At 44.5% G+C, this 13,567-nt stretch overlaps 1 long non-coding RNA gene across 1 annotated transcript; it reads right to left on the bottom strand.

The window, feature by feature from the left end:
* Nucleotides 1-1,325: 1,325 nt before the first annotated feature.
* LOC116652996 lies at nucleotides 1,326-13,567 on the bottom strand. The gene is made up of 2 exons (XR_004306307.1): nucleotides 10,448-13,567; nucleotides 1,326-3,368 (listed from the first exon to the last, which is right to left on the bottom strand). It is a non-coding gene; the product is annotated as an uncharacterized LOC116652996 (long non-coding RNA).

Below are 13,567 nucleotides of genomic sequence, written 5' to 3'. Positions count from 1 at the left end.
CTTGTGTTGTGTTTACAAGTATGGCTTGACCAGTTCTGTCAAAAAACCAAAAAAACCTGTTGGGGAAGAAAAAAAAGACTGGAGATTCAATAGAGCAAAAGCAAGGTGGGGAAGTCATGTGTTTGGCTAAGTATCTGAGTTGATACTTGGTTGAGTAGTGAAAGAAATACCTTGGAACTAGCTGAGCTTTAAGGAGAGAAGGTGACAAGTCTGAGGAGTGTAGTCTTCTCCTGTGGCCATAATTATGCAACTCAGAGTCTGGGGAAGGGGGGTTTCATAGAGTGGCTTGGGTTGGAAGGAATCTCAAAGACCAAGTTCCAGCCCCCTTCTCTGGGTGGTGTTGCCATCCACTTGATTCTGTTGCTTATGGCCCCACTCAACTTGGCCATGAATACCTCTAGGGATGGGGCACTCACAACTGCTCTGGCAACCTGTGCCAACACCTCACCACCCTTTCAGTGAAAAATTTCCTTCTGATGTGATTCCACGCCCATGTTAGGTGGGACCTACAAGGATCGTTGAATCCAACCCCTGGCTCCGTGTAGGACCGCACAAAACTCAAACCCCATGTCTGAGAACACTGTCCAAACACTCCCTGAATTTTGGCAGGTCTGGGGTCACGACCACTGCTATGGGACCTATTCCATGCCCACCAACTTCTGCTGAATAGTTCTTTCTTAACATGAAGCTTGACTCTCCATTGATGCAGATCTATCCCTTGGGCAGTTGGAGGCTCTAACAGGGCTGATATTTTGGGGGTAGTCCTATGTAGAGCCAAGCATTGGATTTGATGGATCATTATGTGTCCCTTCAACCTTGGACTATTCTTTGATTCTATTCTATGATATTTTTGCATCAACAGCCTGTAGAGATAGGAACAGGAAAGCCAATGTGTTGGCACCCTTTGCAGCAACTAGTTCTAGCTGCTGCTTATCAGCAACCTTCCCACATAGTGCTTTCTCCTGGGTATGAGTCAACATCTTGAGGCACAGCCAACAGATTATTGATGCTCATTGACAAAAGACATGTGTCAGCCTTTCATTTCCTGGAGCTGCTTTTTGCTTTCTTGCTGGGGTTGACAACAGGGTTGGTAGTGTTGGGTAGAGGAGTGACCTGCTATATGACTTGGGTAAAGCAGCCATAGAATTGAGTTGGAAGGAACTTTTAAAGGCTATCTAACCCAACTCCTCTGCAATGAATAGGGACACACACAGTTAAATCAGGCTGCTTAGAGCTCTCTCCAGCCTGACCTTGAATGTCTTCGGTGACCAGCTCTCTATCAAAAGCTGCTCTTTCATCTTCTTAATGACATGGCCTTGGCTCACCTGCAGGCTCTTCAAAGAGACAGCCTTTGGGTTGATCCATCTTAATTGGTGCAGAGAAGGAAGTGGGTGTGATAAGAGCTCCTTAGCAAGGAGTGTTTTCTGTTGGACTGCTTCTTACATTCTGTCTGCTCCCTGGTGAGCCATCAGATTAAGGAGGAAACAAAACAGCTGTAGGTTGGCAGACAGGTGAGAGGTGGGAAAACCCCTGCAGGGATATGAGGAAGAGAAACATGGAGGGTTGCCAGAGGGTTCTTCTCTCTTCCCCACCTTCTTCTCGTGAGTCCTGATGTTGCAAAACTGCTGGGGGGAAAAAGAAATAGGAAAAATGGAACAGAAACTTTGAAGGGTAATATTTGTGTCAGTGGGATAGGAAACTATTTAAGCAAGACCATCGCTGCTGGGCTTCAGAGTTTCTTCTTCAGAATGCAGTAAATGGAATAACTTCTTTTTCAGCCTCCTCTAGTAGGAGGAGATCACAGCTGTGGTTTGGCATCAATAAAATACGTGCTTCAGGAGCTCTGTGTGTGGATGCAGTTGTACTCTGTGTCCATCAACTGTTGGCTATGTTCAGATAGCTGTAAAATAAGCTCTGCTGGGACAGGCGTTAGCCCTTGTCATGCGTTTGTAAATGTGGTACTGCTGGTGCCAAGGTGAGCGGCTGCAAAGGAAAGTGAATGATTAACCTACAAGAAATTGAATCTCTGTGACAAAACGAAGGGCAGTCTAATGAGAGGAAGAGGGAAGGCTGCCAAGGCAAGGATAAAACCTTAGGATATCAAGTTTGTGCAGTGGGAGGGAGAGCTTGTGGCACTGTGCCCAGCTTTGGGAGGAGGGAGATAGCTGCCCATCACTAGCATCCCACAGGGAGTGAGTAGATGACATGCTGGCTGGTTTGTCCTATGGCTTCTTTTTAGAAATAATTGCCACATTCTTGGCCAGTCGAGCACATGCATTATTTAAAAGAACAACACAGGCTCAGGAATATCTCAGTCTAACTGTGTCCATCTCAGGTGCTGAGAACAGCTTCTCTAGATCTTAATCCTGTGCTGCTGCAAGCTGGGGCATGAGGAATTCCAATAAATTGCTTAATTACAATTTTTAATCCATATCTGGATTAGGCTGCAATTACAAGTGATCAGTTTGCCTCGAAAATAAGCCTTTAAATAACTGCAAGAGGGGTCATAAATTCATTCTGCTGCCATGAACCTGAGAAGAGCACAATGTGTTATCTCTGCAAACCAAGGTAGCTTTTAGTTAGCCTGTAGTGTATCAAGCTTGTAAAGGAGGGACGGGGAGGTGAGTAGCTGCCATTTTAGGAAAAAAACAAAGAAAAAAAGTTGTGTTTCTAGCTTGGTGGGTTGTATACAACTCCCCATTCTCTTGCACACAGGGCATTTACTTACGAAGGTGTGGGTCAGGTGAGGAGTTCTCTCCTTCCCAGAAGTAATCTCTATGTGAATGAGCTCTTTGTTTTATATAGGTGTGCTCTGTAATTTCTTCTTTCTATTTCTTAAGATGGACTCTTGAACCTCTCAAGGCTTAGAGGGAGAGCTGGGTGGGAATTATTGCAGCTGGTTTTAAGTAGGGTTTACATTCACTTCTTGGAAGCTCCCTTTCAGGCAGAAAGTGTCTCTGTAGTTCATTCCTGGTGCTGCAAAACCCTACTTATATTAGAGAAAGAATGTGAGAGGGTTAAATCTCTACTGCTCCCTCTTCCTATGCGTTTCTGGACCTGAAAGGGAGGATTCTGTCCAAGTAGGAGGCCAGGAGTCCCAAAGGAGTTCCCACTCAGGCTCCCTGTGAAAGCAAATCTTGTCTATTGCCCTTCCAGAGGTAAGACTTGAAGGTAGGGGTGAGAAGTGAAGAAAAGAAGTCCTGTAGGTTCAGACTAATTTCCTAGCTTCTCCTAACCCAGGTACATGACATAATCCTATTATCCTTTTGTTTTGTACTCATTTTTTTACCCTTTTTCATTGGTATCCTATATTGGACAAATGCAGCTTCACTTCTCATCCAGCTTTCTATATAGTGCCTTTCTACATGCTGGAAAAGAAAAACAAACAAACAAACAGGTTATTTAATACTATAAATAAAACCAAATTGCTCATGCTATTTTTGCTCCTCATTAGATTCTAAGACAAGAGGGTTTGGTATCCCCTAGCACCTTAGTTTGGTGCTGCTATTGCTGGTTATGGGCCAATAAGCTTTGAAATGAGTTTGTGAGACCTCAGGATTTATGTTTCTAAGGTTTGCTCAGGCTGAGTTTGTCTTGACCTGCCTGAAGCTTTGTTTCACTTGGCTTAGCTGTAAGAGCAATTTTTCTAATTGACCAGGTGGCTTTGGCTAATTTGTTCTGCTTTTATGTATCTTTGTATGATGCAACTGTAGGCTTTTATAGATAGCAGTAACAATCCATTATTCTGTATACGGTGAGGTATTTATGGCACAGGCACAACGATATAATGTAGAGAAAAACAGGTCTGATATAACAGCAGGGATCTGGGCAAGTGGGGATAAGAAAAGAGACTGGCACTGGAGCTTTTTGGTAAACAGTTCATCACTGGCCAGCTGAAGAAGAAGCAGACCTGGAGATCGTGGCATCATTAAGACTGGAAAAGACCACTAAGATCATCAAATCCAAAAGCTGACCCATCATAGCCATACCCTACACTAAACCATGTCCTTAAATGCCAAAATGCCTTGACAACCTCCAGGGATGCTGACTCCACCACTTCCCTGGGCAGCCTGTTTCAATGCATTACTCCTCTTCTAGGGAATAATTTTTTCCTAATATCCAACCTGAATCTCCCCTGGAACAACTTAAGGCTCTTAACTCTTATCCTAGATCCAATAAGGCATCCAGGATGAGATGTCCCTTCCTGGTGCTGGGAACTGCAGTTCTTGTCAGTGTCAGCAGGTTCATTTTCTGAATTGAACCGTGATGCCCTAGGAAACTGGGTTCCTGTTGAATAACCCATGCAAGTTTCTTAGCCCGTTCTGGTCTCCTAATTCCTTCAATGTTTTACTCATCTGTCTTCTAAACAGGTGGTGATCAAACATGGACAGACCAGTCTTGAACCTGACTTGATCCTTCTTTTTGTTTAATCTTCTACTTTCTCATGCAATAGGGCTCTGTGGCCACTGTGAAATAAAGAGAGAATAAATAACACCTGTCTTGGAAATGTCTGTTGATAGCTGACTCACAGCAGGGCTGAGGTTTTGCAAGCAGCATGGTCTGGTTGTTCATGCAATTAGAGAGAGCTAAACAAATGGGGATGAGTAGGAGGAGGAGATGATCCTGATCAGCACAACCCTGGAGCAAATCGTGTCTCCTACTGCTTCAGCCAGGCAGAAATTTCTGAAGGTGCATAGAAAGGCACCTAGAAAATCATTATTTTATACATCCAGTGGTATTTTATCATCTATACTCAGGTCCTGACAGGAGTTGGGACATCATGGGGAAGGCTTATTAGCAAATGAAAGCTCTTGGGTCTGTTCCTGGCCCTGAGATTGGCTGCTATCCGTCTGTATCCCTCTAGAACAAAGTGGCTGAGTCCAAAATACCAGTTGGAAAGTGTATCTAATTTGTGATAAGTTCTGCTCCCTGTCCAGGAACTGTCAGAGATGGTTTTAGATGTTCAGGCAAAAACTCTGCTAGTAATTAAACATCATGGACAACTGTCCCCCGTGCTATAGGACAGGCCTTGAAACTATGACCGAACTCTTCATGTTAGACATGGTTTCTTCTATGACAGCCCTTCTTCAGTGTGATTCTAGCCCCAAGGAAGCTGGAAAGTTGGTGACCTCCTCTGTAGCACAACTGGATCCCCCTATTACAAGCAAATTAGGTAATATGGTTCTGGGAAATCCCTGGGGCACCGCTTTCCCTCCTTGAGCCAAAGGGCAAGTTCTCCAAAGGATTTCAACACCTCAGTGTTACCTGGCCCACAGGCTGCCCATGCTGTGTTGTTGAACCTGAATATCTCTGTGCTGTAGTGGGACTCCCATAGTGAGCACCCAGATACCTTCGGAGCGCTCAGGAAAAGTGTGAGCATGTGGGAGATGGGGGCAGAGTCAAGGCATCAAAGTCCTTCAGCTATTTGGAACATGAAGAGTTTAATCCTATGCTGATTTTCAGCAAGACCTGTAGACTCAATTATGCACTTTGTTAATCGTATTGATAAATAACACAATTACTTTTCACTTCTTCCTCAAAAATAAGAGTTAAGTCAGGTTAAAACAAACTCCTTCCTGGTCTATGCAGAGCTTTGTCCTTTGGCTGCGGGACACTCAGCCTTGGCTGCCCATACTGATTTCCAGATCCTCACGAAGAGTCATCCCTGCAGGAGGACATCATGTTGTGAATCACACTGGGCAATCCTTTGTTCTCTGCAGTGGGTCTAGCTCTTTGGTTGCTGCCTTGTGACATCGAGGAGGACTGACACACCTCCTCCAGCATCCACAATGGCAGGCAGTCCCTGTGCTTGGCAGGACTTCATCTGTTGGGCAAGCAATGTGGTTTACCCTCTCCACGCCCAGAAGCTGTATGTCCATTGTTGGGGAATGATGAATGCTCATGGGGTTATCAGGGCTGACTTCACCATCCTGTTAATCCTGCCTCATGTCAGCAGTATGGATAGCCCCAGTGGTTTGAAGCCAATGTCAGAAACCTCAAAAATATCTGAAAATTACTACCCCCAACATCAGTACACCCCCCTCGCCATTTTTTTTTCCATCAAAAAAGATGATACCATGGTTTTTGGTGTCCCTCTGAACTTCCTCTGGCCATGCCTTCACAGTGATGAGTGATGAGTAGTCATATCAGGTGCCTTAAATGTGCAAGATGCCCATGACCGCTGCTTCAGGGCTGATCTATCCAGGGCCTAAAATTCATACCCTTCCCTTTCTCCATCTAAGGTCTTCTACATGTTCTCTTAGTCTCTGCCTATTCTTCTTCTACAGCTCCATCTCCTAAGCCCCAGGTTGTGTACAGGTCCGTTCTCTTTCTGCAATCCCGTTTTCTTTCCTCAGCCACGTCTTGCAAGGTAGAGGAGTTGAGCAGACCAAGCAGCCTTAATCTGGCAGAGGATCTGTTCCTGCTTTGTCCTCTCTGCTCTTTAGTGGCTGGGTCTATGATGATTCATGGAGAAGTCTGCAGATTTCCTGTACCAGTTTTCCTGGTAGCTCTTTCCTTAGAAGCAGAAGTGTGATAAATAATCAAACAAAGGCTCCAGAAGGTCTTAAATTATCAGCTCCAGCTCCACCCCAAAAAACAGACAGAGAAGTCATACAGGCTGGGAACCTTATACTTGAATGCTATCTAGCAGGACATTGCATTGGATGCTCTGTGTAGAAGGGGCATAAATGTGTTTTTACCCTTTGCTCAGGTGTAGCGAAGCTGGAAACCAACTCCCAGTGTGCCAGCTCCTGTGTTTGAACACCAAAGCTGTTGTTCTCTTGCTGCAGCTGCTCTCAAAAGTAGGATGTGGAGCATTTAGGACTTTATAGGTAACCAGCAGCTTTTATAGTCTACAGGAAATCATAAAACATTTCCTGTTTATAATTGTCAACCATGAAAACAGATCTAGATCCACCCTGACTGTAGACATAAAGGAGTTCTCCAGGTCTAGCCCTGGAAAGGCACTTAGCAGACATCCACACAATGAAGCCATTAATTTATGCCATTTATTGCCATTTTGCTTGGAGTAGATGCCTTTGCTGAACTATCTGGCCGTAGATGTGATGTAGTAATGGTACACTGATAGTACTACTAGCCTGACCATAGAGACATTAAAGCATTAGAAGCAATAAATGGGATGAATTGCTCCCATGGTGCTTTCACTCATCTTCAGACCCATCAGACCAGCCTGAAGGCAATACTGAGGTGAGAAAAAAAAACAACGTGCATTCCTATCCTGTCAAATAATACATGATCCCTGCCCATCTTTTAAAATTGTTGTCTTCATCATCACTCAGTCTAAACGCAGGCAAGATATATATCCTGTCCACAGATAAGGGTGCTTTTCCCAGGCTGTGAAGACGACTGAGAGAAGATGAAAGCTTCCTTCCTTGCCCTTCTGGCTTTGGTCCTATGTGCATATCAAGGTAAGAGCGTGGTTTCTATTACACAAAGAATTGTAGCATGTTGGAAAGACAGAGAGGCCTTGTGGGAAGGGATGTCTTAGTACTTGTAATGCTTTAATGCTTGCAGTGGAGATGCTGGGGGAGATGGAACTCCTCTTTAATTTCTCAGATGGAATGTATGAAGGCTTGCTTATGTTCAGGATGTATTTCTCTATAAACTCACGTACTACTGGATTTTTATGAAAGCAAGACCAACAAAAAACAATAGGAGGCAGCCGCCGCTTTTCTGTCTGTGCTAAAAGACTTTCCAGCGGGTTCGTTTGTTCAGATGTTGTAAGACTGTGGTTATTTCTATATCTTGATGAAGTGCTCTAGCCTACAATCACACAGTGTATCCATACCTTCATGCTCCTATCTCTTCCTGAAGCTAGTGACACCATTTCTAGTGGGATAGGGTCAGATCTACATCTCCCTTTGTGCAGCTTCCTGCTTAATTCCCCTACTGTCTGCTCTTCTCAGAGACCCTACCCAAGTGATTTCAGGGTCTTTGGAGTCAAGCTGGGGAATGAGGGGGAAGTTTGGAAGTGAGCTATATGGAATAAGTGTCATTATGCTGGGATATGTGGGTGGAGAGAAATATTTGCATCTTATTTGCATTATGGGTCTTATTGTTTATTTTACTGAGATTGAAATCTGAGCCCTCTGAAAGTATACGGTTCTATAACCTCTATTGACAAAATATGCAAGCAACGAGGGAGAATAAATGTCAACTTTGATTTGCACTGAGGAATAAGGTTTTCCAGCTCATGGAAATTTGCCACATTTTCTGCTGTAGAAAAAAAAAAAAAGAATTTATTGGAATAGTTATTTGTGTCGCATTGTGGCCTAAGAATACCTTTCTGCTGTTTACCTTGGCTCACTTTCTAGAACAGTGATTTTTGCAAATTTCCAAGTGTTAATAAGGCCCAAGGGACTGAGAGATTGTCTTCAGCATCAAAATCAAGAGCACCTTAACTCAAGTTAGATAATGTATGCAGTAAAAGTAACAAAGTTTTGGGCTGCATATGTCTTATGGGTGAATTCACACAGCTAAGAGTTAAATGTACTATTCTTAATTGGTGTTTTAACACAGATTTGAAGGCATTGAAGTTCCACCCAGAGACCCTTAGGGTGAGGTCTGTCAACTTCAGGCCATAGAGGTCTCAGTTAACAGGACCAACAAGTCCTAGTGCTTATGGACCAATTTGGCTACAGTCTTATTTTTTGTGTCCCCAGCAACTAGAAAAGGTGAATCCAAGCCTTGGAACATCCCTGTAGACTCCTACAGTAGGTCGTGAGCTTCTTTGCTCCTTGCATCATATCAAACCCTGTGTCTTTGTCTCACTGTGCTGTATTTTGAGTGCAGGGCAGGAACTTTTACACACAGATGCCTGCACCTGTGTGCATGTGTTGGGTTTAAATGTGCAAGTGTGCAGAGAGCAGAGTGAGTTGAGTCTGAGTCTTGCAAATCCATAGTTTTCAGCAAACTTGCATGTTGTGCATTTGAGGGGCAATGGAAAGAAAGTGGTCATTTTGCTACTAGGAGTAACAACGTTTTGTCATCATCTTTCATATTCCAACTTCTCCTGTCTTCTCCTGCAGCAAAAGCCCTGTATTGCTACACCTGTGAGTGGGAACAAAGCAACTGGAGCTGTCTGAAGGCTAAGAAGTGCTCCGATGAGGATGAGTACTGTGTGACGAATGTTGCTGCTGTAGGAATAGGTATGTGGTGTCAGTGCACAGGGACTCAGGAATGCGGTGTAGGGTTTTGGCTAGATTTATATGATTGCTCTTTGTGAATGGATGAGTTGAGGAATCATGGGGAAGGACATATGGAAGGCAGAGATTTCAATAGCCCAATCTGGCAGGGCTGTAGTTAACAGAGTTTGAAAAATTCCTCCCCAGCACAGCTTGGGATCTTCCTTCTTGTTTTATGCCTGCATGGAAAAGGATACTGAAATAGGTCTAGTGCAGATGCAGAAGGAAATAAAATCTGGCAAAGTGCTTTCAATCCAGGCAAGAACATTCCTTCATGGAGCTTCATAGAGCTGGATTCAATATTCCTTGTGGATCCCTTCCACCTCAGGATATGATATGATTCCATGTATGCCACCATTGTACACCTAACAAAGTCTCAACATGAGGATCTGTGCTGGGAAGTGCTGGATGCCCATCAGAGATATTAAATGGTCTTGGCAATTGTTGAGTGGGTGAGATTGGGAGGGTTCTTATTGACCGTGCTGGTCCTCAGGACAGAAGGACATATTATTTCCTCTTCTAGAAGACTGAAGAGCTCTTGGGAAGTCCTCATCACTAACACTGCTCTCCCCTTTCTCCTTTGATCAAGGTTCTTTGTCTTTCTGGAAGAGGATCACCAAGAAGTGCTCCAAGACCTGTCCATACCACAACTTCAGCCTGGGCCTGGCTACGTACACCTCATTCTGCTGCCAGACCTTCTTGTGCAACCTGCCTGCCTGCCCAGGACCTAGGCTTGCTCGACCATAAGATGCTGGTGTTCCTGAATCAGTGTCCTTCACTTGCTCAGAGAAAAGAAATCCTAAAGGCCTGAAGAACATGATCAGATTTCCCCAGAAGGGTATGTCAGGGGGAAGTCTTTCAATGAGAGTGTGATGTAGTACTGGAACAGGTTGCCCAGAGAGGTTGTGGTGTCCTGTCTCTGGATGTGATCATAGAATCATAGAATCTCAAGGTTGGATAGGACCTACAAGATCATCTAGTCCAACTGTCCTCCCATTACTGTTGCTACCACAGCACTGAGACCAAGTTGGATGGGGACTTTGGAAACTTGATCTAGTTGTTGACAACCTTGCCTGTGGCAGTGGGGTTTCAACTTGATGATCCTTATGGACCCTTCCAACCCAAGCCATTCTATGACTCTGACTCTATGATTCTATGACTCTTTGATTCTATGATTCTATGATTCTATGATATGGACACCATGCATGCATACTAATTAGATAAAATATTAAGGTTGCTACCTTCTGCCTTGTCTTGCCTCTCCATCTGGAGCTTCTTACTGGCTTCTGATGTCTGAGTTCCATCACCCCAGCAACTTGACAGAGAAGTAACCATGCTATGTCCTCTGCAGCTTGGAGGAGGGAGATGCTGATTCTGCATGGTCTGTGCCTCTCTAGAGGGGTTTCTCCTGCAGTCTTGCCTTGTCTTGGATGCAGCTGGGTGTCACACAGCAAAGAGCAGCTTTCCAGCCTTGGAATAGAGGGTAGACCAGAAATAAATACCTCTTTGTGCCAATTCAAGGTCAACTGTACAAACTCACATCATGTCTGCTGGGGAAGGGAAATAGCATATAATCCTGATCTTGTAATGGATCCCAACCACTGATTTTCTCCCTTGCCCCCTCTGTTCAGCCTCTTGCTCCTGGTCCCCAGCTAGTGCCAGTGACATCCCTATGCTATCATGCCATTAGCAGTTGACATTCTTGTTGCTGTTGGTTCTGTTCATGATACCACACTTTTATAAGAAACAAAATACTTATCTGCAGTCTTTGTCCCCATCTTCATTTCCATGGGCTCTCATTGGCCATCCTCTTTGTGTTGCCTTGCTTGCAGCTGCTGTTTGAGCCAAGTGAATCAATTTCCCTGGATCTACCTCTTGGCAATGCATCGTCCTACAGTGAGTCATTCATTTGCCCATTCCTCAGACATCCCTCAGAGCAACTGCAGGGTAATGAAAAGTATTCGCAGCCTTTGGGTCAATCTGGGGAGGAACATTTAGAGAGGTTTATGAGAGAAGAATACAGATTTTTGAGTATTTCATGTAAATGTTTCCAGAAGCTGCAGAGAATGGAGGGTAAAAGGAAGCTGAAAAAATGAATAATGACAATGAGAGCTCAGGGATTCTTCATTGCTAGAGGTGTTACTGAGTGCCTTTCCCTCCTTCCAAGAAGCACTTCTTGGAGGAGAATGGAAATGCATGAACTTGGGTAAGTTGAGAGGGTTGAAGAGTTCTTCCCAGGTCTGGGGCTGTAATTTGGTTGCTGAACCTTTACACCAACTCCCATGACAAAAACAGAGCACATCTGCAGCCCAGTACTCGCTTCACAATCAACTCTCTGAGCTTTCAAATCTGCAAAGCACTGCTCAGCCAAAGGATGATGCTCTGTGCTGTGTGGTGCTTCCAACCCAGTGCTGGTAAACAAGGGGACAAAAGGGGCTTTGAGCCCTGCCGAGTGCATCTCCCTGGGGCCAGTGCCATGGCTTCTCCGGATGAATGCCTCCTTCTGAAGTGCTGCACAACAACAGCCTTCAGAGATGCATGCTCTCTTTTATTAATCGACTTCTGCTTTTACTTTACCCCTACACCAAGCTGCAAGGGCAGCTCTCTGGGCTGAAGAAGCTATGCTGACCAATGCACCTCTCTTTACCTCTTCCTTTGACCACAACTCTTTTTCACATCCTAATTAGGAATTTGCTTCTTTTTGCCTTGAAGCAATCACAGCACCCTCCTGTCTCTAAGCCTGAGTGCTCAAAAGCTCTAATTTACTCCAGACACAATATTTTCATGTAAAAAAAAAAAAAAACAAAAACACAAAAAAACCTCTGACTTTGTGTGTGTTTTGGTTTGGTTTGGTTTTTTTTCAGTGCACCGGAATTATTCAGCTCTCTGAAAGGAATCCCAGTTGGATAGACTCTAATAATTAATATTTCATTGCATTGGATTTATACATCCTGTGGCAGCAGAGACAGTCCCCCGCAGCCTGCAGGAAAAGACAGGATTGTTTTCTTTCGTTTTCCAGGCCGTTTTAAAGCAAAACTGTCTTATTTTGCTTGGTTTGCCTGCTTCGTTTGCTCTATCCTTTCTGCAGAAGAGCCTTCTAGTGCCCCACAGTAAACATAAGGGAACATAAACATGAAGAGCAAAAAGCACTGCAGCTCTATGGCATCAAAATGTGACCTCCTTCCATGGCACAAAACCATCCTGGAGGAGCAAAAACTCCTCTGAGATGTGTGGGGAGAAAAAAAAAACATAAGTGCAATGTCTAACAACTGATTCTGCACAGCAATTAGAGTTGATGGGGATCAAAGATAGATGGCAATCATTAACACAAGGATGAGGCTATCCAGAAAATTACCCTGTGGATCCCAAGAACTTGAATCAGACTTTTGAAATGGGCACTTCACCTGTCCCTGCTTATCCTAGTACATGGCGTCGAGGAGAGGAAGAGCATTTTGAGGTTGTATCCCGAAGTGATGGGAGGCACTGGAGAAAAGTGCATGGAAGAAGTGCCTAAGCACGGCAAGAGAAACACTGCATCCTTTCAGTGGCTGGAGCTTGCATGTGCATAATCACAGAGGTGAAGAAACACACAATTACAGATGACGTAATAAATATTTGATTGCAGATAATAAATAGCAGTTTAAATACCTAAGTGATGAGTCGAATGGAAGGAAGGGGAAGCTGTGACGTAGCTGCTTTGGGGCCAGGTGGTTGTATGGTCAGATCTGCTGTGTCTGGTTGTAACCCTTCCCCTCCAGCATCACAGCTGCAAACCTGCAGCCTCCAGCAGCCAAACCCATGCAATAAATTTAGCCCAAGCTGTGACTGTGTGAGCAAAGCTGAAAGAGTGCATGAAGCCAATTCGAGCCATCAAGGCTTGCAAAGATTAGGGCAAATGGCAAATACAGACAGTCAAGCCTTTCTATGGCCACCACCCACACAAGCCAACAATATGAGTGTTAAGGCAAGCAGGAAAACCCCAAAGCACCTTTCTGAAGAGCAGTTCCACCAAACTGTTGCCCAACTCTCTGTAGGACTTGGTGTGTAGGGTCAGATCCTTGTTTCCTTATTGGGGTGGTGAGCATCACTGGGATGGTGGTGAGACCCTGCAGGCAACCCTGCCCATGGCAGGGGGCTGGAGCTGGATGAACATAGATCCATAGAACCATTTGAATTGGAAGGTCATCTTGAATTTAAAGGTCAGCTAGTCCAACTCCCCTGCAATGAACAGAGACATCAACAGCTCAATTGGGTTACTCAGAGATTGGACCTGGCTGACCTTGATTGTCACCTACCTCATCTCTGGGCAGCCTGTTCCAGTGCTTCACTACCCTTAAAGCAAAATAAAATAAAATAAAATA

Source organism: Coturnix japonica, chromosome 2 (genome assembly GCF_001577835.2).
Source record: "Coturnix japonica isolate 7356 chromosome 2, Coturnix japonica 2.1, whole genome shotgun sequence".
Taxonomy (NCBI): Eukaryota; Metazoa; Chordata; class Aves; order Galliformes; family Phasianidae; genus Coturnix; species Coturnix japonica.
Note: the sequence above shows the minus strand (reverse complement) of the source record. Positions and strands in the feature narration are given on the sequence as shown.